At 37.2% G+C, this 26,161-nt stretch overlaps 1 protein-coding gene across 7 annotated transcripts in view; it reads left to right on the top strand.

Annotated features, from left to right (window-relative positions):
• The window catches only part of LOC142870624 (teneurin-4-like), a 2,325,019-nt gene that overhangs the window by 1,079,251 nt on the left and 1,219,607 nt on the right, over positions 1-26,161 (top strand). For all 7 annotated transcript variants that reach the window (XM_076002352.1, XM_076002347.1, XM_076002349.1 and 4 more), the window contains one exon: positions 25,956-26,018. The gene's annotated coding sequence lies outside the window, so the exon portion shown is untranslated. The remainder of the gene's footprint in view (positions 1-25,955; positions 26,019-26,161) is intronic.

The raw sequence follows: 26,161 nt of genomic DNA, 5'->3' as shown, positions 1-26,161 counted from the left end.
TTCTAGGGCCACCGAGAGGAATCCTGTTATTTCCACCAAACAGAAAGGTAAGCTGAACCTCAAAGAGGCTCAATAACTTATCCTAAATCATACAACTAGTAGGGAGAACAGTTGGGACACAAAAGTAGAGCATTTGACTACAACTCCAGGGCCTCTCTATGGGATTAAACATATGGAAGCAATTAACACATTGTGGTTTGGCTCAGAATTTGATAGTTTATGTCTGATGAAATATCTATTTTCCACTTACTCAGCTAGCAAACTTTACCTGATATTCAGCTAACCAATTTGTTTATGCCGGGTGTGTAAGCTTGGGAATATGCCCTTACTTCTCTTGGCTTCAATATAAACACCAAGAAAATGGATGTAAACTAAAGGTGTTCTCTGTTATTTTGAATGTCTTCGGACACATGAACGAGAAAAATTGCAACCACAGCGGTTTAACCAATAAAGATATTTATAGTCTCACATTACACTAATCTGGATATTGGGTAGTTCCAATTCTCAATTGTATCCTCAAAGACCCTCCCATCTTTCTTCTTTGCCAAACCTGTATAACACCTTTCATGATTTTACAATATCTACCTTGGTTCCAAGAATCACTTCAAGACAGACCAGCCATTGGCAAAAGTACAAGTATCATTTCTGTGAGTCTCTTCTTAAAAGCAATTTCTTTCTAGATAGTATTTAGCAGATTTTCTCTCAGATATCATTGACCAAGATTAAATCATTTACTATTCCCAAATTGATTACTGGCACAGTAAATCTTAGGGTACATTTATACTTGATTTCAAAAAGTTATGAAATTTTGCTCTCTAAAATGCCTATAACTTTTTCTAGCAGATTAAACTTTTTTATGGTAGAACATAAAAGGCTTTGTTCCCATGTTCACATTATATAATTTTTTAATTCTTACTCATGTAGTGTTTATAAAGTGGTAACTTGTTATATGTTTTATATATACACATATATTTCTATCAGATTCACAAAAATACTGAAGTTTGAAAACACTGTTGGCAAAACTATGAGAAAAAAACACAGCCTCATACATTGTTGGTAGTAGTTAGCACAATTTATATAGTATACAATTGAGCAATACCTTTCAATATTATATGTCTTTTGACCCAACCATAATAATTATAGTAATTCATCCTCCAGATATGCTTGCACATCACAATTCACTCTCAGTACCAGCATATTAATTTAAAAATATGTGTTAAGAACTTAACATTGTCCAGGCATTGTCCAAGTTGTTGGAGATATCTCAGGAACAAAGTAGAGAAATATCCCCACCCTCATGGACCTTATATTTTGTACGTAATAGTGAAGCATTGAGTGGTGTCAAAGAAAGAGACCACTAGTCTTATACAATACAAAGGGGCTTGCTAAGCAAGGGTGAGCCTTTATGTGGAAAGATCCCTCCTTCTTTGTAACAATTCATAGCATTTTATTACATGAGTATACTATAATTAGCCACTTCTTTATTAAGAAAAATAAATCCTGTCTGGAAAATATTTGTTTGTTATTTGGCCATCTCAACAACTAACAACTAGAAGCAATTTTTAAACACAAAATTAGGAAGCTTTACAAGTACTGAAATAAAAAAGATCTCCAAAAGGTATTGTTAAATTAAAATGAGAGTAAACAATATTTGTATTTGCTTGTGTAATGCATACAATATATCTGGAAAGATATATAAGAAATTAACTGCTGCTGTCTAAGGAAGTGGAGGCATGGGAACTGGGTAGCTGTGGGACTGGATGGAAGAAAGACTGTTCACTATAATTATTTTTTTATAAATTTATATTTTAAAATGTTACCTAAATTTACAAAATAAAATATGTATTATTGTGTTTACTATTATAAAAACATGCATGTTTATGATTATTGTTGTTGAAATCTCAACTTATACTTATTGACCATTATTTTTCCCAATGTGTAGGAGATAACTTTATATTCTGAATATTATTTTTATTATGTTTAGGTCATTAAAATATTTTCTCCAGTCTCTTACCTGTCTCTGATGTTCTTTGCTCACTAGAAACCTTTACTCTTTATCAAATCCATAACAATTTTCTTTAAGCTTCATGTTTTCTTCTTAAATTGTGTTTTAAGAACTTCTTCCAACCCCTGGTGCCATAAAGACAATCCTGTATTTTCATCTGTGAACTTTATGCTACCTTTGAATCTATTTGAAACGCATCACCATATATATTTATTTTTTTTAAAAAAAGTTCCACTTTGTCTTAACACATTTTTCTAAGCAGTCAACTGCTGACCCACTGATGTGTGATGATTGTTCTTGGTCCTATGTGAGCCCCAAGGTAGTGGTCCATTCGTGGTTAATCCACCACCATCACCACTAAGCCCTATGGTGGTCTAATCCATTCAGCTGGTCCTTTCTCAGGGCTCCTGCAGTTTCCTCACAGGCATATGCTTATCAGAGCTTAGCTAAAGACTCTGGGGGACCCTCTGAGATCTCTGGTGCTCTCTCAGCAGTTCCTTCCTCTCCAGCAGTGTATGCTACAAACTATAGCTGTTTGGCAGCCTAGAATCCCAGCTTTGTCTTCTCAACTCAGGGAGTGAATTGGGCTCCTCCTGGGTTCCCCTTCTCAGAGCAATGGGCTGGAAGCTCTCCAGGCAGAGTGGGGAGGCAACCACAGTGCTTCCAAACTCTCTATGCTTCCAAACTATGCTTCCAAACTCTCAGAGATCTATGCTTCCACTACTTCCAAACTATTCTTCCAAACTCTCAGAGATCAGGACCCTACCCTGCTTGGCCAAGGTCTGATGGCCAGGCTCCCAAGTTCATTCTTATTTTTTAATATAATTTCATTTTTTGCTATACTTCCTTCTAAGATATTTTTCCAAGTTTCCCTAAAAGTCTCATTGAAATTTTGAATAAAATTGCATTGAATTAATGGATTAACTTGGGAGGATGACCTCTTTACAAGGTTAAGTACTTGTACCCATAAATACAGTAGGAAAGTTTATTTATTTAGGTCTTCTTTTAAGTCTCTTAGTAGAGCTTTATACTTTTTTTTTCAGTCTACAGGTGTCTTTTTAGACAACTGCACTCGAATGTTTATAGCAGCATAATTCACAATTGCAAAGTTGTGGAAACAACCCAAATGCCCATCAATACATGAGTGGATTAATAAAATGTGGTATATGTATGCCATAGAGTACTATTCAGCTATAAGAGCTTTATACTTTTTTATCTTCATAAAGTGATTGTCTATTCTTTATTAGTTTAATTCTTAGATACTTTAGAGTATTTTTGGTAATGCAAATGGTCTCATTTTATTTTTCATTTTATGGTTGGTTATTGGTATGGAGGGACATTCTTGATTGCATATGTTGAATGTGTAGCTGGAAATTTTATTTACATTTTCTAATTAGTTTCAACAATTTTTCTGCTGCTTCTCTTTGATATCCTATGTGCATCATACTGTCTATCTGTATTCAATTATGAATTGGACTCTTCCTTTCTAATCTTTAAGTTTCTTGTTTCTTTCTGCTTTCCTTACTGCATGGCTGACTATTTGATGCACACTAAACAGTATTAATCATAGCTGAAGTTTTGTGTCTCGAACCTTACAGGAAATGTCCTACATTTTCATATTTGAGTGTGGGGTGTTTTTCATTTGTCATTAGTAGGTGGCCATTAACAAATAAAGGAAATTCCCTATTCAGTTTTCCTACAGATGTTTTATGTTGAATCAGATAGAAAATGTTGAACTTTATCAAATTGCTTGTTTGGATGCTATTCCATCTTTCGTATTTGTTTTTGTAATATCTATTTTGTAAGGCTAAAATTATTTGCCTTCATTTTTATTTCCATCAAAAGGGGAGGAGAGCGATCATGGTAACATGGATCTAATCTCTGTCATTCAAACTTAGGCTCAGCTGCAGCATCAACAGCCGATGCTTGAGAGAGTGGTTTAAGGTCTTGGTTATTAATGTCCTCGTCTATAAAAATAAAGATAGGGATCAGTGTCAGGAATAAAATTCTATGTTGTCTTGACTTGTCAGCTCCTGAGAAGCTTACACAAGATATTTAATCAGGTTTTCTTTTATAGTCTCTCCATCTTTGTTTCCCAGTGAATCTCGTCCCAATATTCTCACCTTTTTCCTCAAACCTCATCTTACAGATACATGGTCTGGTTCTTTCCTGCCTCCAGGTTTTGCAGGTACTATACTTTCTGGATAAGACAGCCTTCCTACTTCAGTTAGAATTAGCTAATTAATAAAAAAAAAATACAACCTCTTGCTATGTTAAAAAAAAAAAATGGACTTTGTTGGGAAGTTATCAGTAGCTCATAGCACAGAAAGGAACTGGAGCATCACTATGAGTTTGGGCAGCAGGAACCCCCTGACCATCTTGTCCAGGTATCACATAATAAATCTACTCCAAGTGACTTTTTCATCACCTTTTTACTCAGCTGCTATAGTCTGTATGTGTGTCTCCCCTGCCCCCACCCTAATTCATATGTTGAAACCAATCTTCAGTGTAATAGTATTAAGAGGTGGGGCCTTTAGGAGGTGATTAGATCTTGAGGGATTAGTGCCTTTATAAAAGGGCTTGAGGGAGCTCTTCTCCTTCTACCAGGTGAGGACAGATAGAAGGTATCATCTATGAGGATTGGGCCATCACCAGACACCAAATTTGCTGGTGGCTTGATCTTGGACTTCCCAGCCTCCAGAAATGTGACCAATAAATTTCTGTTGTTTATAAATTAACCTGTTTAAGGTACTTTGTTATGACAGCCCAAATGGACTAAGACATCAGCCTAAGTTTCAAAATCCCTAATGAAGGACTGTGGTTAGTTTAGCTTACGTCACGTTCTCCACCACCACTTGGTGGGGTCAGGACACCTTGACTTACTGCTACACCAAGACCAATCACAAGAGTGAAGAGATCACTTTCTAGAGGAAAATGTGTTATTTTATAAGCAGGAATGGGTTCTAGTAACCCCCGCCAACCAAGAAATGTTTACTGCATTTCCCCATGCCATTGTTTGTTAACACCTATTTATTAATCAAGATCATATTTTGGAGACATTTCCTCATGAAATAATGGGTTGGATGCCCTATTTTCATGTTCTCATAGTACCTTGTTTCTCCACCATGTAAACGCATACAGACAACAATATTGTATTTCCTGTTTTCTAGTCTGTTTCCACAGAGGGGAAGATACTTGATGGCAAAAAAACTAACCTTAACCTGAACTCTAGCTTTGTCTTCTCAGATTTTAGCACAGAGTACTTGGCAGGTGGTTGGTGTTTAGTAGTTATTTTTGTAAAGACTGAAGGAAGGAAATAAGGGAGAGGAATATAAAGAGAAAAATAAAAGAAAGAAGGAAGGAATGGAGGAAGGAAGTCATCAGTAAAAGAACAAATGTCAATTCAATATGATAAAAGATGCTGAGTGACCAAGATCTAGGCTGTCCTAAAGGTACTGCATCCCTCATTATAGAAAATCTTTAATTACTAATCAGATAACCATGTGACCCATAGGCTATAGAAGGAAAGAAAACTGTGAGAGAAATTGAAGCAGATAATTTTTAAGGTGCCTTTCAACCATGGCAGTCCATCATCCCCTGATACAAGATCCAAAATGAGAAGTGGGGGTGGGTAAGGGTGGGAGATGCTATTAGTTCGAGGGAACAATCCAGTCCATGTGCAGTGGACACCTGTGGCTGAAGCGTGTAGATTCTGTGCTTTTCTACACCTCCTTAATTTAGCAAATACCTGAGAAGGAAAAACCATTTGTTCTTTCAGTGATAGTATCATAAGTAGTTTGACTCTCACTTATTTTTGTTAATGAATACATTAGAAACAGGAAGCTTCTGGGATGCTATAACCTTGCTATTTTTAATGTTTATCTCAGGCATTAAAAAAGATAAGAGAATGTATGTGTCTAACTCAAAATCCCTGAGACCTCTTGGTTTATAATATTATCAGACCTTCAATATTTGGATTTGTTTTGCCATTGTCAAACACTACTTCTATTGCTAAATCAGTGCTTGGAACTTCAGAAGGCCTTTGTGAAAACTAGTATATTTTAAAAACTAACACTGTTGTATTTAATTTAAATAATTTAGGACTTTATAGATTATTTTTCCTTTGAAGTAGACTTTAAAACAAGCCAATTATTTATCCTTTGGGGAAAAAAAATCAATACAAAATGACCACAGATTATTGAAAAGATTAAGAAAAAAATCCCACAAAATATCAAGATACCAGTTATAGCTTTATTTCTCTTTGTTAGATAAAGCATTCTAGTTAACATTCACAAATACTTGGAATTTAATCAGTATTCTAGGCATGTGTATTTTAGTTGTGTCTATATTTGCAATAGATAGGCAAACAGTCAAAAATGTAGATGTATAGATGTGAAACTGGTGCTGAGAGCAGGGATGGAGTATGGGATTTCTAATTAGAAGGGATGTATAAGGAAGCTGCATCCGGAGGGCAGAGTTCTTTGTATGGATCTTGTGAGTTTCCTTGATGTGGCTTGAAGAAGGGGTGGCGGGACTCTCACAAAGTCTGAAGACAGGGTTCCCACTCAGTGAATTGTTTCTTGGTTAGGTGTTGTCAGAAATGTTAATCGCCCCAGGTTGCTAAATGTGTTAGTGAGTATGTGTGTAGGGGGAGACATGATTATATCTGAGTAGCATTTTACAAAGTAATTTCATGTTTGTTTTCTGATTTAATCCTGAAAATTACCCTGTGAAGGGAGGAGGACCTATTTTACAAATGAGTGTGCAGAGGAATGCTGTGGCTAAAGGACATGTCCTAGGGTGACTCACTTGATTATGAGCACAGCTCAAGCTGAAAACTACATTCTTCTTCCATAAACTTGTCTCTAAGCCACAGGCTTCTCATGTCTATGCTACCTTAGAGAGTTGATTCAATAAGAGCACATATAAATGCACGGTACACTGTGAGTGCTCAAAAAAGTAGATTTAAAAATAATAACCATGTAATATATATATATATGTTTAAAATTATTTAAAAATAATTATTATTTAAAAATAATAACCATGTAAAAAATATATATGTTATATATGTATAAAAGAATGAATGAGAAATGTATCTCTTTCATTAACTGGATCCATGTAGACAGTGACTTGCTATGTACTGGACCTACTTTTGTCCCCACATATAAAGTACACAGTATGAATGGTCCTGCCCTCACTACTGTACCAACTCATCACTCCAGTTAAGTCTTTGTCTGAGGTCGTGTTGCCCTGCTGCTGCCACTGCCACTAGTGCAGGTCAGTCCTTTAGCTTGAAGAGAGAAACATGCAGCCATAAATGCATCCTGCAGATAGACAAACACACAATGGACAAAAAGTCAGAGTCAGCAGAGGAAAAGCAGCTACTGCTCTTTTGTCATTTTTCTCTATCTGACCACGTATGTCTGACTGCTGAGTGATTGGGGCCAATTCCTTTAGCAGTTCACAAAGGCACAAGGTGGAGGGGTTGAGGTGAGGGTTGAATGTCTACTACAAATCTGCGTATCTACTTAGATATGGTATTTTACCCTCTGCTGAATATAATTCCTACCAAAACCACAAACACCCTGGTTTTCCCATACTGAATGGTTTCCTAGAATGTGGCACTTTCAAGCACTAAAAACAAGAAAGTCCCAGGCAAAATAGGGTCAGCCACCCTATGCCTAGCCCAGTTTGTTAGGACAGATAACCTGATGCTCCAGGTTCCACTGGAAGCTCTGCATCTGTCTGCTTGGCATCTTCAGTCCAACCTTCTAGAATCCCTCACAAGACTCTTCTCCATAGATGGTTGGTTTTCTGAGTTTATGTTCTTCTCACTCACACCCCCACATAATGTGCAGGGAGAAAAAGAGTTAATGAATAGATATTTATAATCCCATTTACATTTTTCTCCCATATTTTTCCTTACACTTTGGCACCTGCTACCACTTATCTGATAGCCTAAAACAAAAGGAATCAAAAAGAGCAAACAAATGTTAACGAGAAAACTTGCAAACAGCTGAGATGCTTAGTTTTCAACAGCTTTCTTTTTCCATAAACATGTGGACACAGTTTTTTTCTCCTGCATATTTATATTTTTATGATGGAAAACCTGTTTCTACTTCTTGCGGTTGAGTTCTTATGGTAGACTGGAAAACTAAAGGCTTATCATCATAAGTTTCATTGAGTATCTACTATGTGCACTAGACTGAGCATTTTAATGGCATTAATTTGTTTTCTCTTTACATCAGATTTATGAATTATGTATTATTTCCATTTTGTATTTGAGCAAAATGAGGCACAGAGAGGCAACTTACCCAAGGATAATCAACGGCTAGTAAAAAAAGGGAGAGCTATGCCTTTGAGTCCCTGTGGTCCGAGTGGTCCAGATTGAGAGCCCAGGCACTCCCTAAGTGTTTGCTTTCGCACTGTCATCTCAGGTCCTCAGGCACCTGAACAACTGTGATGACCCATGGCTCAGCCAAGACTGTCTGCATCAAGCTCTTCAGTCTTTAACAATTGTGAACCTGGTTTTTCTATGTGCTTGGGAACTCTCAGAAGATACACAGTATAAAGAAGACAAAGATTCCCCATCCTTTTTTTTTTTTTTCTATATTTCATGGAAAGATAAACACCCAAAGAAACCTAAAGTGTATGATGAGAAACAAAACATATAATATGTCTCTTCTGGGACATTGCTGTAACCCTCCTGAATGGAAAGGGCAGATAGTCATCCAAATCAGATAACCCTAGGGTTAAACCTTAGATAATTACTATTTTCAGGCCATCTCAGCCTGTTAAATTACTTGTCCTTGATGAGCCTGTTTCCTCATTTTTAAAATGGAAGACACAATATGTACCTCTGCCTCTCCCCTGACATTGAGGCTTTCATTTCTCATCTCTTGGTTTTGCACCCTAACTAGCTACTGCTGTATTCATAATCAAGATAGTTGCAGGGGACCCTTACTCCTGAGTACAGCTTCTGTCCCTAATCCTTGTATCCTTGCGAGTGTTCTCTATCTTGGCAAGAAAAAAGGAAGTAACATTTATCGAGGTCTGACACTGTATGTCAGGTGCTGCAGAAGAACTTTATTATTTCATAAAGGCCTTATAGCACTTACAATGCACATTTAGTGCATTGAAGTTCAACTACAGTGGTTTACCAAGGAGTGGTTTCAAGTTTGTCCTGTAGCACAGAGCATTCAAGTGCTGATATGTTGGCTCCATGATTCGCTGGAGTTGCAGTATGGCTCTTAGTTTCCATCCTTGCCTCCATATTCCCGACAAGAAGAAAGAGATGATAAAAGAACAAAAGGTGAATGCCAGCTGAGTTTGTCCGCATTTGAAAAGTTTCCTCCAAAGCTCCAAGAAGTGACTTTCATTTAGAATTTCATTAAGAATTGTGTCACAGACTAAAAAGGTGGCTGGGGAATTTTGTTGTTCAAGCTGGGCATATGGCCACCCTGAACTTAATTAGGGGTTTGTTAGCAAGGAGGAAGATGAAAATGGATATTGAGGAAGCTACCAGAAATGTTTATGGCCGCACACTACAAATGCAGCGAGCACGGAGGCATTTTAATTATGCGTGCTTCCATGTTTAAGAGATTAAGAAGCCAAACCCAGGTAACAGAGTCACAATGTACCTCTGTCTACCTCTTTCCACTGGGTTATATCTTTCTTAATGCTCATTGTCCCTGGCAAGTCTGCTTCTTCTTAAAAAATTAGAAAGAAAGAACATTTTATATTTTTCTTGCCCCAACATAATGAAAGAGTCTGAGATAATGTTTTTTGTGTGTGTGTTGTATATTCCAGCCACCATTCCAGGTATTAATTTTTCCTGTTGAGGATTCTGTGCTCATAAAAGCTGACCAATATTTCCATGGCTTCATAGATGGTAAAGAGGAAAGCTGAGATTCAACTGAAAGTGAGTCGAATCCCTTCTCATGGTATAAACAACCAAAATTTTTTAAAATTACAGTAGTAGAAAGGATCTCAAAGATAAAAACACTTTCAAGACCTGTAATAGTAGAATCTCAGACTGTGACCTCACACTCTGGCCAGCTGTGGATCATTTTCAATTTAATCTTAAATCAGTAGGGGATTTGAGACAGAACAAAAGCTTTCCTCCCTTTTCCAGTGTTTGTTGTTACAGAAGCCCAATAATAAGGTTCCTCATTATAATATAGTTTTTAATGCATTTCACGCATATTAATGCCTTTGGTTCCCCTGTGAATTCAGTGTTCCTACAACCCTGAACAGTAGACCAGGCAGGGATTTAACTCTAGTGTATAAATGACAAAGTGGCCATTCAGAGTATTTAATGCAAACATAACAGCTGAGATCACAGCCTTGAATTTATGTTTTCAAATGTTAACTCTTGTGTTCTTTCCATAAACTCAGTCTTCAAGCTCCTTCATAAAGGAACTTTCAGAAGGAATATGAAGTGAAGTTGTGTTTTGTTAAAAATCATAGTTTTAACAAGCAGCACATACATTAATCTCTAATTTTCTTGCCAATCTTATATCTAGAATTATTTGAAAGCTTTTATTTTTTCTTTCTTGAGAAAATTTAGTCATCAACTTATTTAGGAAAAATACAATTAGACACTAACAAATCACTTGACATTTTCTTAGACTAGCCTGCTGAAATTAGTGCTATTATGTTAAAATAGGTAATTAATAACTAATTGGTATTTATGTCAAATAATTTTTTTAAATATGCAACACACTGAAAAAACTATAATGGCTAAAACATCATTTCTGTTATCAGCATTATTGACAGAGACATATTGAGCACCTACTTTGAACAAGAATTTATAGCACATCCTGGAAAAAAAGGTATAGGTCTACTAGATCATAGGTTTCCATAAAGGCCATGCTGATCACAATGCCTTACACCCCGTCTATTTAAAAATATTTATTGAACCAATAAATGAAGGAAAGAAGGAAGGAAGAAATACTAATGCAGTTGAAAAAGAAGAAAAACCATCTTCGTTTTTAGTGCATGTTGTTACAGTATCCTAACAAAATAGATACCCAACAAAAGGCATGGGACTTTATCCCTCTCATCTGAGGCTAGCACAATGTATAGCACTACTAGGTAAATTGCTGCTGGATGAATATGCATTTCTCTACGGTTATATATTTTTTATTTGTCTCCTCTCTTGCCCAAGGCCCTTGCTTTCAGAAGAATGCTTTCATATTTTGTCATGTGTGACTGGTTGGAAGATTTTGAGATTAGCTCCTTTGAATGTCACTTCTTTGCGAAACTCTAATCTCATTCTCACATGCTGCTCTAAGTCCTACCAGCCCACCTGGGCAGGGGAATTGGAAAGCAGATAGCATTGTAAGGAAGCACTGGTGTGTTTTAAGGACGGCAGGGCATTTCTTTCTTCTGCAAACCGGCTGATGCCTTGCTCTTACTCAACATTCTGCTTTCCCCACCCCCCTAAGAAAAAAATCCTTTTATCTTTTCCTAATTAATTATGGATAAGAAAAGTAGATATGTCCCTTTTGTGGTCATTAATGAATTAATCCCTCAAGAAATCTATTACTGAGGCATGAAAACAAAAGGTTACAAACTGATTACCATCGTTGTTATTAGAAGCTGGGCATGAAAAAATGGCTTCTTCTGGGATACCTTTGCCTTCTTTGTCCAGGACTAAATTGCAAAGCAGGAGAGTGTTGGCATAGTAATATGTTTCAGTGCTAAAGAAGATATGAACAATATTAGATGATTAGAACAGAAATCGCAGCTGATAAAGGGGAATTTTGTGGAAATTTTGACTTCTCCTAACTCTTCAGAAAACTGAGACATTAAACCATTGTGAGACATTTAAAGAACAACCAAGGATTCCTCATTTGAACTTGAAACCTGACAGAAGTAAAGTCACAATTTAATAATTATGAATAAATAAAGATATATGGACTATTCTAAAATGAGTCATTAAAGCAAAATTAGAGGGAACCTTAGGAAACACAGATCTCATCCTCCTATTAAGCAACCCACCCAAGGCCACCAGTTAGAAAAGGCAGAGCTGGTTAGCAAAGCCAATATTCATTACCTGTCACTCTATTATATGTGATATCTATCTATCTATCTATACATGTAGATAGATATGAGATAATATTTACATATAGATAGAAAGATATAGATACATATACATACAGATAGATAGATACACGCTCATATATATACATACACCTATATATACATATACATATATATGTAAACATTATTCATTAAAATGAGAGATGTACAGCCATATCTACCATATTTCACCAACTCTAAATTGTATATCTTTTTATACAACATTGAATTTGGAATGGATCTTACAATGTCTTAAACCTCTGAGAGCTGCTATTAAAGTTCTTCTGGAAAAGTTTACTTCCGCTGGTCACATGGAGGCACTATCATTCTGAGACCACTTTAAATTTTCTGCATGAAGGTTCTTTGATTTTTGTGGAGGGGCTGTGTACTGACATTGCATTATAAATCCAAAATGTTAGCTGGCCTGAGTACTTGTGCTTCAAATTCTTGAGAGGAGCCCCGCCCCCCAACACTTAGATATGCACACTTCCTGGATGTCTCTCAATATTTCCCTTACACTGAGAGCAAAGCCCTTTGGTATCCCAGACTCATGTGAGTGTCCTCTATTAAGCTCCTTAGCTTGGACATTTTTCTTTCTTAGTATTACATAAAATAAATGCCAGAGATCCAGGAAGAACATCATCACTCCCCTCCTTATATCTATGAGTAAACTGAGGCTAACAGAAGTTAAATAACTTTCCTAATGTCATAATAAGGAGTAAAGTTGGGATTCAAAACTAGTTCTCCCAATTCCAAGTTCAATGTGCTTTCTGGTGCATCCCCTTTATTACAAAAAAAAAAAAAAATTTTTGTGTGTGACTTTGAAAAAGCCATTCTCCCTTCTGGACATTAGTATTCTCATATAAGAAACGAGAGTGGGTTGAATAGAGAATTCAGAAAGAAAGTAACATTTTTTGTTTACATATATCTAACCAAGATGCTTAAACATTTTTAATCATCCAATTACATTAACCCTAACAGGTAGATTTTATTTAATCTCCTTTTAGAGATGTTGGAAATAAGACAGCTAGGTAAAGAACATGTCCAAGGTCACCCAAAGACTTAGTAGTATAACTGAGAGTTGAACTCCAGTAACCCTGACTCATGAGCCCTGCTGAGTCACGCTGCTTCTCAGAACTCTTAGCAAAGTGTCCTTCCCTGTAGTTGTAATGCCTTTCTGCAATGTGTGATTGCCACAGTCATATTATTGAGCCATGACCCCTATGGTACATCATCAATGTGCATTGTCCTTTTAGCATGTGGTTTGTTGCTTGTTAGAAGCTGCCACTGACCCTCAGCTAGCTCTGGCCACATGGAGCCTTAACAAAGGGACAGAAGAATCACAGGAAGACAAATGACAGGGTTAGCTCCCAGCAGCTTGTCATTGTCCTCAAAGACTTTGCCCTCTAAAACTTTGCCCTCTCTGCTGTAGCATAAACCCAGGCTGCAACTATACGGAGCTAGAGTCTGAGATTCTAAACTTTGGACACTGATCCCTGCCTATTAAAGATGTCCACAGCAGTGAGAACAGCCCCTTGGATTTTCCCTTTATTTAGAAATGTCTCTTTTTCTAATGGTTAGAAGATGCTATATGTGCTGACATTTCCCAGCATGCTCATGAATCAGCTTGATTCATGTGTCCATCTTTATTCCTGGATATATTCTCCCCTTGGCCAGGCCAAGTCCCAGGCATAGTACAGTTAGAAATGCAGAACTCAAAAGAGATACCTAAAACTAGAGGTGGAGGGAGGAGAGATTCCAAGAGGCACCCAGTTGAGTTCATTGTCTGTGGAGATGGCTCTTCTCTCACAGAGATTCATGTTAATCAAATTCACGGAGATTGATGTATATAAGATCTGAATGTCAGGCTGGGTGTGATGGCTCATGTCTATAATCCTAGCACTTTGAGAGATTGAAGCAGGAGGATTGCTTGAGGCCAGAAGTTTAAGACCAGCCCAAGCAAGAGATCCTGTCTCTCCAAAAAACTAAACTAAAATAAAATAAATAGAAAAATTACCAGGATATGGTGGCTCACACCTGTTGTCCCAGGTACTCAGGAGGCTGAGGCAGAAGGATAGCTTGAGCCACAGAGTTTGGGGTTGCTGTGAACTATCATGATACCAATGTACTCTAGCCTAGGGAAGAGAGCAAGATCCTATCTTTAAAAAATCTGAATATTAATGTATTAATATATAATAACAGAAGATATACCCACTGGAAATTAAAATCAGCATAAATCATCCCACAAATTCACCTCTTTTTTATAAATAACTCTGTGAAATAGTTAATAAAAGGATGATTGGTGAAAAGAGAAAAGAATAATAACCATTAAAAGAGTGTGATATTAAGTCACATTTTTCCCTGAGGTTCTCTATCCTACTCTAGTCAAGGGCTAAAAGTGGTTAAAGCTTGGGTGGTGGAGTTAGTAAAACCAGGTTTGAAATCTCAGCTCTGCCATGTCATCTTCAGCTTCAGTTTTCCCACCAGTAAAATTAAACGATCAGCATTATCTCCTTCATAGAGTGGTGGGAACTAAAAGAAGTTTTCTATGTGAAGGGTGAAGGGCTTAGCACAGTTTTTATCACACCAGAGTCTCTTGATTCTTAGATGTCTTTGGTTGTTAAGGCGCATTGCCAAAATTAATAGCAATACTTTAGGCACAAAGGAACATAGCTGAATTGAATTTACACATTCCTCATAGGATACCTGTTTTGTTTTTTCCAAAACAAAAAGAAATGTGATTTGTTTTGAGTCAGGGAACTAATGGTAAAAAGACATTTGAAATGTGGAACTCTTGTTGTTCTCATGATCATTGTTGTCACTCTTGTTGCAAGTGAAGTGCTATTAGGCAAGATTGGGACCTCATATTGCTGCACGGCACTGGGATGAGAACTGCCCACCCCTGTTACTGCATCTCATAGCACTCTTCTGTACAACCATACCATTCTCTTGTGTTATAGACTGCTGCCTCTTCTAAGAGCCTACTCAAACCTCCTTACAAGCTGAGACCATATCTTGTTTAGTATTATTTATCCAATAGCAAGCATGGAGTCTTGCACACAATAGACATTTAAAAGCTATTTGCATAATCATTGTTCTTAAAGTCTCGATAATATTTGTTCTAGAAGCTGGACTATAATTTACTTAACCTTTCTACTTCTGCATTTTTTTAAATCCTATTCATTATTTCAGTGTTAAACTTATTTATCTAGTGGGGTTGTAAACTCTTTGAAGGCAGAGGCTGTGAAAATAGATGTCTCTATGGATGTTTCTACTTCTAATCACACACATGCATGCATGCACATACACACACGCACACACACACAAATACATATGACCTGTCAAGCTTTGGTAGGCAGAGGATGAAAATCCACCTAAAGTTATCAAATACAAATTTCCCCAAATTGTCTCCATGTTCTCCTCAAAACTTGTACCCCATGTAGTGGCCAAGAGAAAAACTTTCCCTTTGCCCTCTAGAGTTTCACTGAAAAATCAAAACACAGATTAATTAGAGAAAAGGCATAAAAATTTATTAACATGTACATGAGGAGAACCATAGACTGATTACCCACCAAGCACCAACAGAGTTTAGACATTTATATACCATCTTGACATTACAGAAAGAATAGGGCTTGAGTCCTAGCAAAACAGGTTATGGAGGGAAGAAAAGAGGAAATCTGTTGAAGGTCAATAAATGATTACTAGGGAGGATGAATGGATCTGGAAACAGAGATCTACTTATAAATACTTCTCTTTGGAATATGAATGAGCCTAAGAGACAAATGTTTTTGGTGGCAGGATCTGTTCAGTTGTGGGTATATTCTTGGTGTTCTTTTCTGCAATAAAATAAAGAAGGAGAAAACAAAGTAATTGTTCTCCTTGGAGGGTCTGAACTTTAGGCTGACCTTCTTTACTTATCAGAGGTCAAGAACCCTGTATATGAACCGTGTAGACAAGATACCAGGCCAGTCTTTCCAAGGGGTTTTCTTAATCAACTCTCTAAAGTCAATCTTAATTTCTCAAGACACTCTGGTCATATCTGAAAATATGTCATTCCAGTCAAAGCCTTGACAAAATAACCAGTAGCTCCATCATGTTCTGTTATAAGAGAAAAAAGATTTTTATTGAATTTATTCAAATAACTATAGTCATAAATTAAGAAAATTCACAAATAGTTTCCAAATTCTGGAGGAATCTGGTGGAGAGAAAGATAAATGTTTCATTTTTGTTCAAAAAAGTGTACTTTACTCAGTTGTTAAAAGCTACATATAACTCAAAAGAAAAAAATGTTTTCTTCACTCTGGAAAACAAACATCTAAAAAGAATCTTCAATGTTTAAAAAAACCTCATTAAAAATACACATTTCAATCCTTTCTCAGGTTAATCCCATGTAATTAATGCCTATTCTGATTGATGTTGGGTTAGCAATCTTCTTGAATGCATCAGCTTTTTAATTAGTCCCTGAAGTTTTTATCTACTCCAATAGTATGATCTCCAAAGCTATGAGAAACCTATATTCAAGAGTACTTGTCAGGATCTTTTTCATGAATTTCCTTGAAGCAGCAGAAAATTTTGGACAATAACTAATTATAAACCACTTTTTTGAGAATAATCAAAGTAAAACAATAATTGTCTGGGTGAAAAATGACTTGGAATAACCATGATTAAAGCACAATTGACAGTCAAATTTTGTTATTTGTGTGACATACAACAATTTAACCTAATCATAATTCTTACTGATAACATATATTAAGATATATCAGAATTTTGGGAATCATAAAATTTTGGAACTCATATTAACACATTTATACAAATATAATTCAAAGAAAAATAAACACCATTATTTATTTGACAATGCTTTTTGTATGATTTTAAAATACCAAATAAACTTAATATGTCTCTCTTGGACTTCCAAGGGCCCTAATATCCAAAAGTTTAATTTTAGGTCAAAAAGATTGAATTTAGAATTTAAAATTTTATTTCAGAAAGATTGTCAAATATCAAAGGCTTAAAATACTTGATCACAAAAAGGATCACAGGTCTCTGTAAAATAATAGTCGTTCACTTAGCCAAAGTGATAATTCAAAGTTATCAAAAAATAAAATCTTTACTCTTTGATGGAGAGGAAACTTTGTTTCCAAAACAATGAAAAGATGTGGTAAAGACAGCATGAGTCAAACTGAGTACTGAATCTGCCCTTCTCTCTCCTTTTCATTTTAATTTAATCAAAAAGTGAACAAAAATGTTTTTACTATCTCCTATTAATATTACACAAAAATTTTATTTAAAAGAGACAACCAATATGGGGGATGGACACACTTGAAGCTCTGACTCAGGTGGGGCAAAGGCAATATATGTAACCTAAACATTTGTGCCCCCGTAATATGCTGAAATAAACATTAAAAAATTTTTTTGTATTTATGTGTTAATATTAAAGATAATTTTAATAAAACTTTATAAATAAATCCATCCAATATCAATGATTACCAAACATAAGAAAATTTTCATACAGCTTTTTTATAAACTTTTACAATTTTTCCATTCTGTTTCCTCAATTTTTTATATTCAGTTTATTCTTTTTTATTTAATTTAAAACAACTTTTATAAACCTGTAAACTGGACAAAATGACTTTTACTTTAAAAAAAACACATTCTCATGACTTTTTATAACCTTTGTTTTATTAAAACATATACACCTTTCCTTATACACTTTATATGTAGAATTGTTTCTTTTATATCTAGATTTAATTGTATATATTAATTACAATGTAATCCTAATTTTTAATGAAAATCATAGGAAGTAAATAATTTTAATTATTTACCAGATGCAGAGCCTGGGACAAAGGACAGAACTGTGAAGGCAAGGCCTGGAGGATCCAATCCTCCCAATATAGCCAGGAGGCACAGCTGGCTATGAAGGATGGGATCTGGGGACTATCCCTTGGTCTAAACATAGCCTAAAAGCTTAAATCCAAAGATATAAACTCACAGATTTAAAAAAAAAATCATAGATGTAAGAATTTTATGACCTTAAAACATATGTAAGAGACAGTATAAACCTATCAAGCAGTAGACCCAGGCAAAAACATCTAAATTCTAAATTTTCCCAACCAAAGATTACTAAAGTCACATGAACTTGAAAAGCTTATTTACTTAATTTATAAGCACTCATTCATGTATGTCAATTTGGTACTGTGTAGACAGTACACAGACATATACACATATACATAAAGATATAGATAGCCACAAAGACTTTATATCTGTAATTTTAAAATTTTAGCTATGAGACCAGTAAAACTCACTAGTTTAAAAATACAATTGGATTCAAACTGGGCCTTTGTAAGTGGAAAAATTTAAAGTTTATCTATCTCACATGGCCGAAGCCCTCACTAAGTTTTGGAGAAAACAGGGTAGCAAATTTGCATTTTAAAGCACAGAGAGAATTTACGTTTTTTTCAAGAAGGACTTTGAGTGTGTTAGTTAGATTAAAAATAGATTCCAAGGCAACACAAAATTATACAAATTTACCATAGGATTTTATAAGGAGACTAATTTCCTTTAAATAGGTGGCTTTTAAGTTAGTCTCTGTTTTCCGACTGGACCATTGAGCTCCATGTGGAATCCATTAAGGAGCAAGACCAAAAAAGCATGTGTAGTTTTTAGGGCCTAATAATTTAAATATGTGAAAAGCAGGTACAGTTAGAAGTCAGAGCACCTCTTCCACATTTACACTGAATCCTGGGTCTCCCAAAAGCATGAAATGCTATGGGACCAGGCTTTGCAATACTTTTATAGTGCACTTCGCTACAAAGATATTTCTCTAAGTGTTTTAACTGAGCTTTTCTCATCTAAGTGTGCAAAGAAGTAAGTATTCCCCTATAGTAATAGCCATACCGTAAACAACTGCTGTAAGCCACCTCCCAAACTACATTTTTCCCCAGTGCCACTTTCCAGCTTTCACACACACAAAGGTCAAATGGTCCCTCACAGTAGAAAATAATCTCTGCTACTTCCAAAAGCCAAAGAGATCGGGTAACAAAAATGCAAAAGAGAGCAGAGTTTTAGAACTGAGAAGAGCCTGCCCATGATGCTTGAAACTCCAAAAGGAAAAGGGAAGAACCCAAAATGGGAGTGAGTGACACCTTTTTCTGAGTTCCTTAAGGGGTCTGAGTCATTAGAAGTCCCCTCTAGATCCTTTCATGTGGTACTGAAGATTGCAGAGAGGAAGGGAAAATAGGGAAGAGTAATAGTAAATGGGAGAACAATTCTTAACAAAGGAAGCAACAGAGAGACCAAGAGCATAATTAAAAGAAGTTTCAGTGCACTGAAAAAAAATACCTAAAATAGGATCTAAGAGAACAAGAAAAATGGTGGGTTTTTAAAAATGTATATATGTGTATGTGTGTGTGTGTGTGTATGTATGTATCTTAAATATCAGCTTTTAATTAAGCTGACTTCTGACCACAAAGCTCCTTTTAAAGAATTCTTTTAAATCTTTTATAATTAGGTTTTGGCTGGACAAACAGCTGATATTTCTGGCTTTTGAATTTTTTTTTTTTTAAACAAAGATACCCTCTCAAGTGAAGCCAATAAGCTTTAACCAAGGTTATCATTTAACCAAGGACCCATGAGACATCTCCAAAGAGGTGAATGGTTACCCCCTCAAAAGTCAAAAGTCATGCAAATATCAAACCAAAAGGAACTGATTCCCTCCCTGGCTGGGAATCAAACTCAGGCTGCAGTGGGTGGTAAAAGTGTGGAATTCCAACCACCAGACTACAGGGTGGAGCTGCTTTCACTGTGACTCCCACAGGGAGTCTGAAGCAGGCAGTTTGAGCATACAAAGGATTTTAACTTTGTTTTAGGTCTGATTTTTGCTCTTTAGTTAAGGGAACTGTTAAGGCCATGACAGCATTATGTGTCTTTTTTTTCTTTTTTTAATTTTGATCTTCCCACAAATACAAATGAGGCAATTAATTATAATAAGAGATCTCTAAATTCTTTTCTTCTTTTTTTAATTTAGGACTCTTTCTATTAAGAGATCCCTCTTTTGGCCACTGATTAATTTCCAATGGTGTACTTATTCCAATATCAGCTCAATCCAATAGCCTCTTCATAGAAAGCCCAGGGTTTAGTTCCTGTCGAGGGAATTGAGGAGAAAAATCTCAAAGATCTCCCTCCAAGAAACGTTCACTCCTAGGAGTGAATTTTTTTTTTCAAATTTAGGAACAAACAGTTAAGGATGGTGTTTTGTAACTCACAGATTTATGGGGGGTGCCAGTCACATGTGATGCCAGGTAGGCCCTCCTGGGCTTAGACTTTCCCAGGACTAAGTAGGCAACAAGTCGTTGAGATGCCAAAAATCCTGTAGGAATGATACTTAAGACAAACTCCCCAAGAGATTGACATGTTTGGACACAAAGCGTGTGCTGCTTAAATGTCTCAGACTCCCAGTCTTTTCCAACTGGCCATCTGACATGACCCAAAAATCACACTCCCTGGATTGCGAAGACAAAGACCCAGAGTGCTCCTGCATGATTACAAGTTGAGCTCTCAAGGACATACATAAAATGAGATAAGAAGGGAACCTCATATGGTTTTTATTTTGGGGACCCTCAGCGAAGTTTATCTTAATAGACACTGATCTAGTTAGAATCCCAAAATTGACTAGTCTGCAGGGCTGGCATGAACCGTAGCTTATAAGGGTTTTAGGCCCATGTTCTCATGTAAAAAACACGAGAATAACACAGAAAGATAAAGACAAAGGAAATGACTCTTTCTAGGAGGAAACGATCAAACAACATGAATATACACACCACAAAGTACCCGAAAGTAAACCAGAGTCGCTACACACAAGATTAGCCATGTAAATCCTTCTCTCCCATTAATCAAGATTGTGAAGAAGAAAAAGGAATGTTGATTTATTGGCCAGATTCTCCAAAGAGAGGCCATGAGCCTGGCTGGTGAGAAATTCTTACCCTTATGCCAACTGGTCAGGTCCTGGGTTCCCTTCACTGTGGCTTCCAGAAGAGTGAAGCTTTGGTGTCCTGCTCACAGTACCAAAACTGTGGGGACCAAAGGAAAAACTTCACCCTCACCTCCCGAGAGTTTTACTGGAAAATCAACTCACAAAAGGAACATTAATTGGAAAAATGGCATACAAATGTATGAACATGTACACAGGGAGAATTGCAGGAATTACTCCTCAAATGGGGATTGGGAGTTTATATACCATCTTGACATTATAGAAAGAAAGGAGGCTTGGATCCTACCAATACAGGGTATGGTGGCAAAATAGGTTATGGGAAGGGGGAGAAGAGGAATTCTGCTGAATGAAGTGCAATAAATGATTACTAGAGAAAATGAATGGATCTGGGAATAGACATTAACTTGTAAATACTTCTCTTTGGAATTGAAAGACATTATTGTGTGAAAGGGTCTCTGTTCAGGTGTGGTTATATTCTGTTCTTGGTCTTCTTTTCTGCAACAAATATGAGACAACAGGAAGCTGAATAAAAAATCAGTCATTGTACCTGGTGGGTCTAGACTTTAGGCAGATAAAATAACTTCAAAGAATAAGTTCATCCTGTGCTTTGGGAGAGATGGTGGCGGGGGATAGGGACAGTCAGAGAGACCTTGAGGCCTCTTCCTCAGTTTGGCATGTCAAAGCATCATATTTTGGGGTATCAGTTTCTAGGCCCCAACACCTACCATCTCTCTGTTCATGTGCAACAGAGGTCCTCTTCCTCAACTTCACAGAGAAAATAGAATTCACTGGACTGCACAAAAAAGTTGCTAACCCTTGTGCTGGCAAACCAACAAAAGTTAACAAAGCCCGACCCAGCACTGGCCATCCTTTTCCTGGAGCTAGGCAAGACTCTGTCCCGACCCCTCACCCATTCCTGCTAACTCATTCTCTTTGATGAGACCCCATTATTCTAACTTACTGTGCTGCTCGGGAAGGTTTGGCTAAAGAGAGGCAGAAAGAATAAGGCATTAGGGATCTGTAGGTCTGGATTCATGCCACTCTCACTCCTCCAGTTCACTGAGAGACCCCGGCTGAGCACTGCCCCTCTCTGGATGGTCCCCTTCTGTGATATGACACATGATTTCTGTGGTCTTGTTCACATCTTTCAGAAGTTATGGGCTGGGTTCTGATCCTCCCTTGGTCATTGTAAAATGGCTGTTCTTCATTACTGTATTTCCTCTCAACCTTCAATTCCCTAACCTTTAAATTGGGGTCCATGAAACCTAGTTCACAGACTTTTATTAGGGTGAAATAAAATGGTAAATTAGCTGCTCACTAAAGACAAAGGTGAGGTGGTTGTAGACGTGGCTGAAATAGTAAGATAGTTCTGTGAGGATGTTATGGGGTTAGACATGGGAAGTAACAGAACAAGGAGGGGAGGAAGGAATCAGGGAAGGAAAGAAAAAGAAGGAGGGGAGGAAAGAGGGAATGAGGAAAGGGGAAAGAAAGGGACATGTGATCAGAGAGGAAGGGTTTGGAGAGAGAGAGCAAGTTGACTGGATATGTAAGAAAGTAAAATTTAAGTAGCTGGTTCCCACTTAGGGGGGCCACACTCCAGTTTAGCTTGGTAAACTTTAAGGTGGTGAGGATTCAGCATTTAGTGAAAATGTGCATTATAAATAGGCATGTAAATGGCCCAGCATGGGGGCTGGAAGTTGGAGGCAGCTTTTGGCAGAGGTAATAATGAAGTGAATCCCATTAGTGATGGAAAGGCAATTAAGAAAAACCTCAATGAAGCTCCAGATCTCAGCATCCAGCTGAAACACCGGGATTTTGGAGGAGAAAGGTTAAGCACCGGGAGGCTGTTTATAATGACTTTAATTAGATTGAAAATAAATTGTTTTGCTCTTTTTTTCTCCCTTCTCTTCAAGTTTGCTTTTTAGGTAACAGAGCATCTGTAGCAACACCTAGGTGTACTTGTCAATTGCAGGATCATGTATAGGAAGTGTTTAGTGAATGAGAGGATTTTATGATATTGTTGCCGCCCAACGGAGTTGCATTGCCCGCTGCACAGAGAAGAGCCAAGGAACTGAGACAGTAGGGGTTGCAATGGAGAAAGAGTTTATTCCGCATAGCACTAAACCAAGGGACGGGAGAGAGTTTCTCAAATCCACCTCCCGAAGAATTTGAGAGACAGGGTTTTTAAGTATTGTTTGACAGACCAGGGATTAGGCAATTAGGTTTGTTAACTGGGGCAAAATTATAGGGGTGTAGAAATCTTCTTGTGTTGCTTCAGTCCCCGGGGTCACAATTCCAGCTGAGTTGGTTTCTTGGTCTGGGCCACTGGTCTCAGTGGGTCAGGCAATCCACTGGAATGTAGGGCCTGGAAGATATCTTAAAAACTACCTTTAGTTTTCAAAAAGGTGATGTGATATATGGAAAAAGTTAAGAATCTTGATGACCACCAGCTGTGCAGCTCTGGAGTGGCAATTATAGAGAAGCACATAGGAGGACAGGTGCTAATTATTATCATTATTTTTTACCCAGGCCCTTACCAGAATTCTTGCCTTGCACCCCTTTTTATTAATTTGTAAGGGCAGTTTCAATATGGCTTTGCTCCCTACCAGAACAAGGGGGTTGCCAAACCCCAGAGGATAGACTGAACACATTGTTCAGGAAGAGGATCTCTCTGGGACTTGAACTTACTATCAGGTCATTTACCTTTTAGCAAAACATAGTCTGAAAATTACCTTCTGCTCCTAAAAAAAAATGTAACACCTCATGGATTTTGGCAATCCAAATTATTGTTAAAGAATGTGACTGGAGACATGGGAGCCCACATTGATGTTGATCTTTAGGAACCTAGTAGAATAGAGAAAAGACATTTCCATAAGTTACCCTTAATCTTAAAATCTTATATTATTTTTATTGATGCCAACAGAGGGAAGAAATATCTAATATTATATAGTTGGAATTTACAAAGTAACATATCTCATTCTACTGGAAAAAAAGATTTTGCTTGAGATATTAATATCCCCACTGCACAGATAAGGAAACTGAACCCATTGCAGTTTAAGTTATTTGCCCATGATCACACAGTAAGTGACAGAGACAACACATAAACTGAAGCCTTTTAGTCGATTGGCCACATGCCCTCCCTCTTACAATGGCTGACAGCTAGATGCACCCTTAGAGGTGATCCTATCTGGCAAATGAGAAGCAAATGCCCAGTGGTTTCTCTGATGCTATTTAGTTTATAGTTACAACTAGAGCCCTACTGAAGGGTCCACTGAATGGACCTGGATAGATATATAGAGAGAAGAAAAGTGGAGTTAAAAGTATTACAATACTTTTAACTTTGCTGAAGATAATTAAAAGGTTTTATTATCCCAATGATTGAAAATTGTCAGTTATTTTTAGTTTTGAAAGTAACCTGGAGGTTGGACACCCATCACCCAGCTGGTAGATAAATTTCCATGGCAACCAATTATTAGCCAGAGATTGATTCCAGAGGCACAGTGTCTACAGAGCACTGATTCTCAGCCCTGGCTGCACACTGAAGCCTTTGGGGAGCTTTTAAAAAACACTGAGGCATGGGGTTCACCTCTGGGGCTTTCACCCCCAGAGGTTCTGATTTAATTGGTGGAAGATATAGTCATGGCATCAAAATTTCTTAGGTTACTCAAGTGATTACAATGTGCAGCTTGGTTGAGTACTGCTGCTATTGAATGAGGATATTAAAGATTATATGTGGTCAATGTTTCACTATTTGGGAGAACTTCAAGGGATTTTAACTATTCTATTATTCTAGCTCCCTGCTCTTTCCCTCCCTCTCTCCTTCCTTCCTCCCTCCCTCCCTCCCTTTCTTCCTTCCTCCCCACTTTCCTTCATTCTTTCACCCTTCCCTCCCTTCTTTCCACAAATATTTACTGAGCGCTCATTTTAATATATTCCTCAACACTACTCCTACCACCATCATTGTAGTTTAAACCTGCTTACCTGTACAACTTTATTTTCATTTTAAGTCCCCAAATGAGAAGAAAGTGATGGAGTTTGGAGAACAGCAAGAACAAAAGACCCAGATCTCTTAACAACTGAGACAGTACCCCCGCAAGCGCCAAGGGAAAACTTCTTCACTCTCTGAAGTTTCACTGAAAAATCAACTGACCAAAGGCAGATTAACAGGAGAAATGGCACACAAATTCATCCATGTGCACAGGGGAGAAGTACAAAGTAATTGTCCACCCCCAATGGGGTACAGAAGCGTATATATCATCTTGAGTGTACTAAAAGAATGGGGGTTCAAAGCATGGCCCCAAACAGGTGATGGTGGTAAATCAGATTATAGTGGCAAAACAGGTTATAGGAGGGGAAGGGGGGGAGGGGGGGAGGAGGAGGAAGAGGCCTGGCTAGTGAAGGTGGTCTTGTTATATATTATAGAAGAAACCTCACAAGAAGCAGACCTCAGAAAGAATAGATGGTAAATGTTTTTCTTGTCTTCACCCCCCACCCCAAACCTCTAAGGGTATCAGATTCTTAGTTAATCTTTCTTAGATCCAGACAAGGGAGAGCCTCAGAGAAAGGCTGGCTGCATCAATACTGATTTTCTCTACAGATGCAAATCTTCCCCAAAAAAGACAGCTCTATAGGACTACTTCTCTCTGCAGGCCCTCTGAACAGTTGTCTCAAAACATATCAAAGAAGTATATTTGGGAATGAAATATCTTGGTTTCCTTCAACCCACACCATTCTACCTACCATTTCATAAAACACTGGATTAAGTTTTGAAACTGGTAGTACTAAGAAATAAGCCGATGATTAAAAACACTTATGACTGCCCTGAAACTCAGTCATTAGTTGCAGATAAGTAACAGCCATTAATCATTTTCTTGGCAGAAGCTGTTTTGCTGAAGGACTGAGGAGATGGTCACAATACTTCATCTTTCCTTTCATTAAAAGGTAAGGGCAATATTGCAAGTGACAATTTTGGGGGATCTGAATTTTTGGTCACTTTTCTTTCATTTTTTAAAAATTTATCTCGATGCTTTTTATTCGAAAATACCCTAATAGGCTTTCCACAAAGCAATGACAAGCTTTCAGAT

Source organism: Microcebus murinus, chromosome 4 (genome assembly GCF_040939455.1).
Source record: "Microcebus murinus isolate Inina chromosome 4, M.murinus_Inina_mat1.0, whole genome shotgun sequence".
NCBI lineage: Eukaryota > Metazoa > Chordata > Mammalia > Primates > Cheirogaleidae > Microcebus > Microcebus murinus.
Note: the sequence above shows the minus strand (reverse complement) of the source record. Positions and strands in the feature narration are given on the sequence as shown.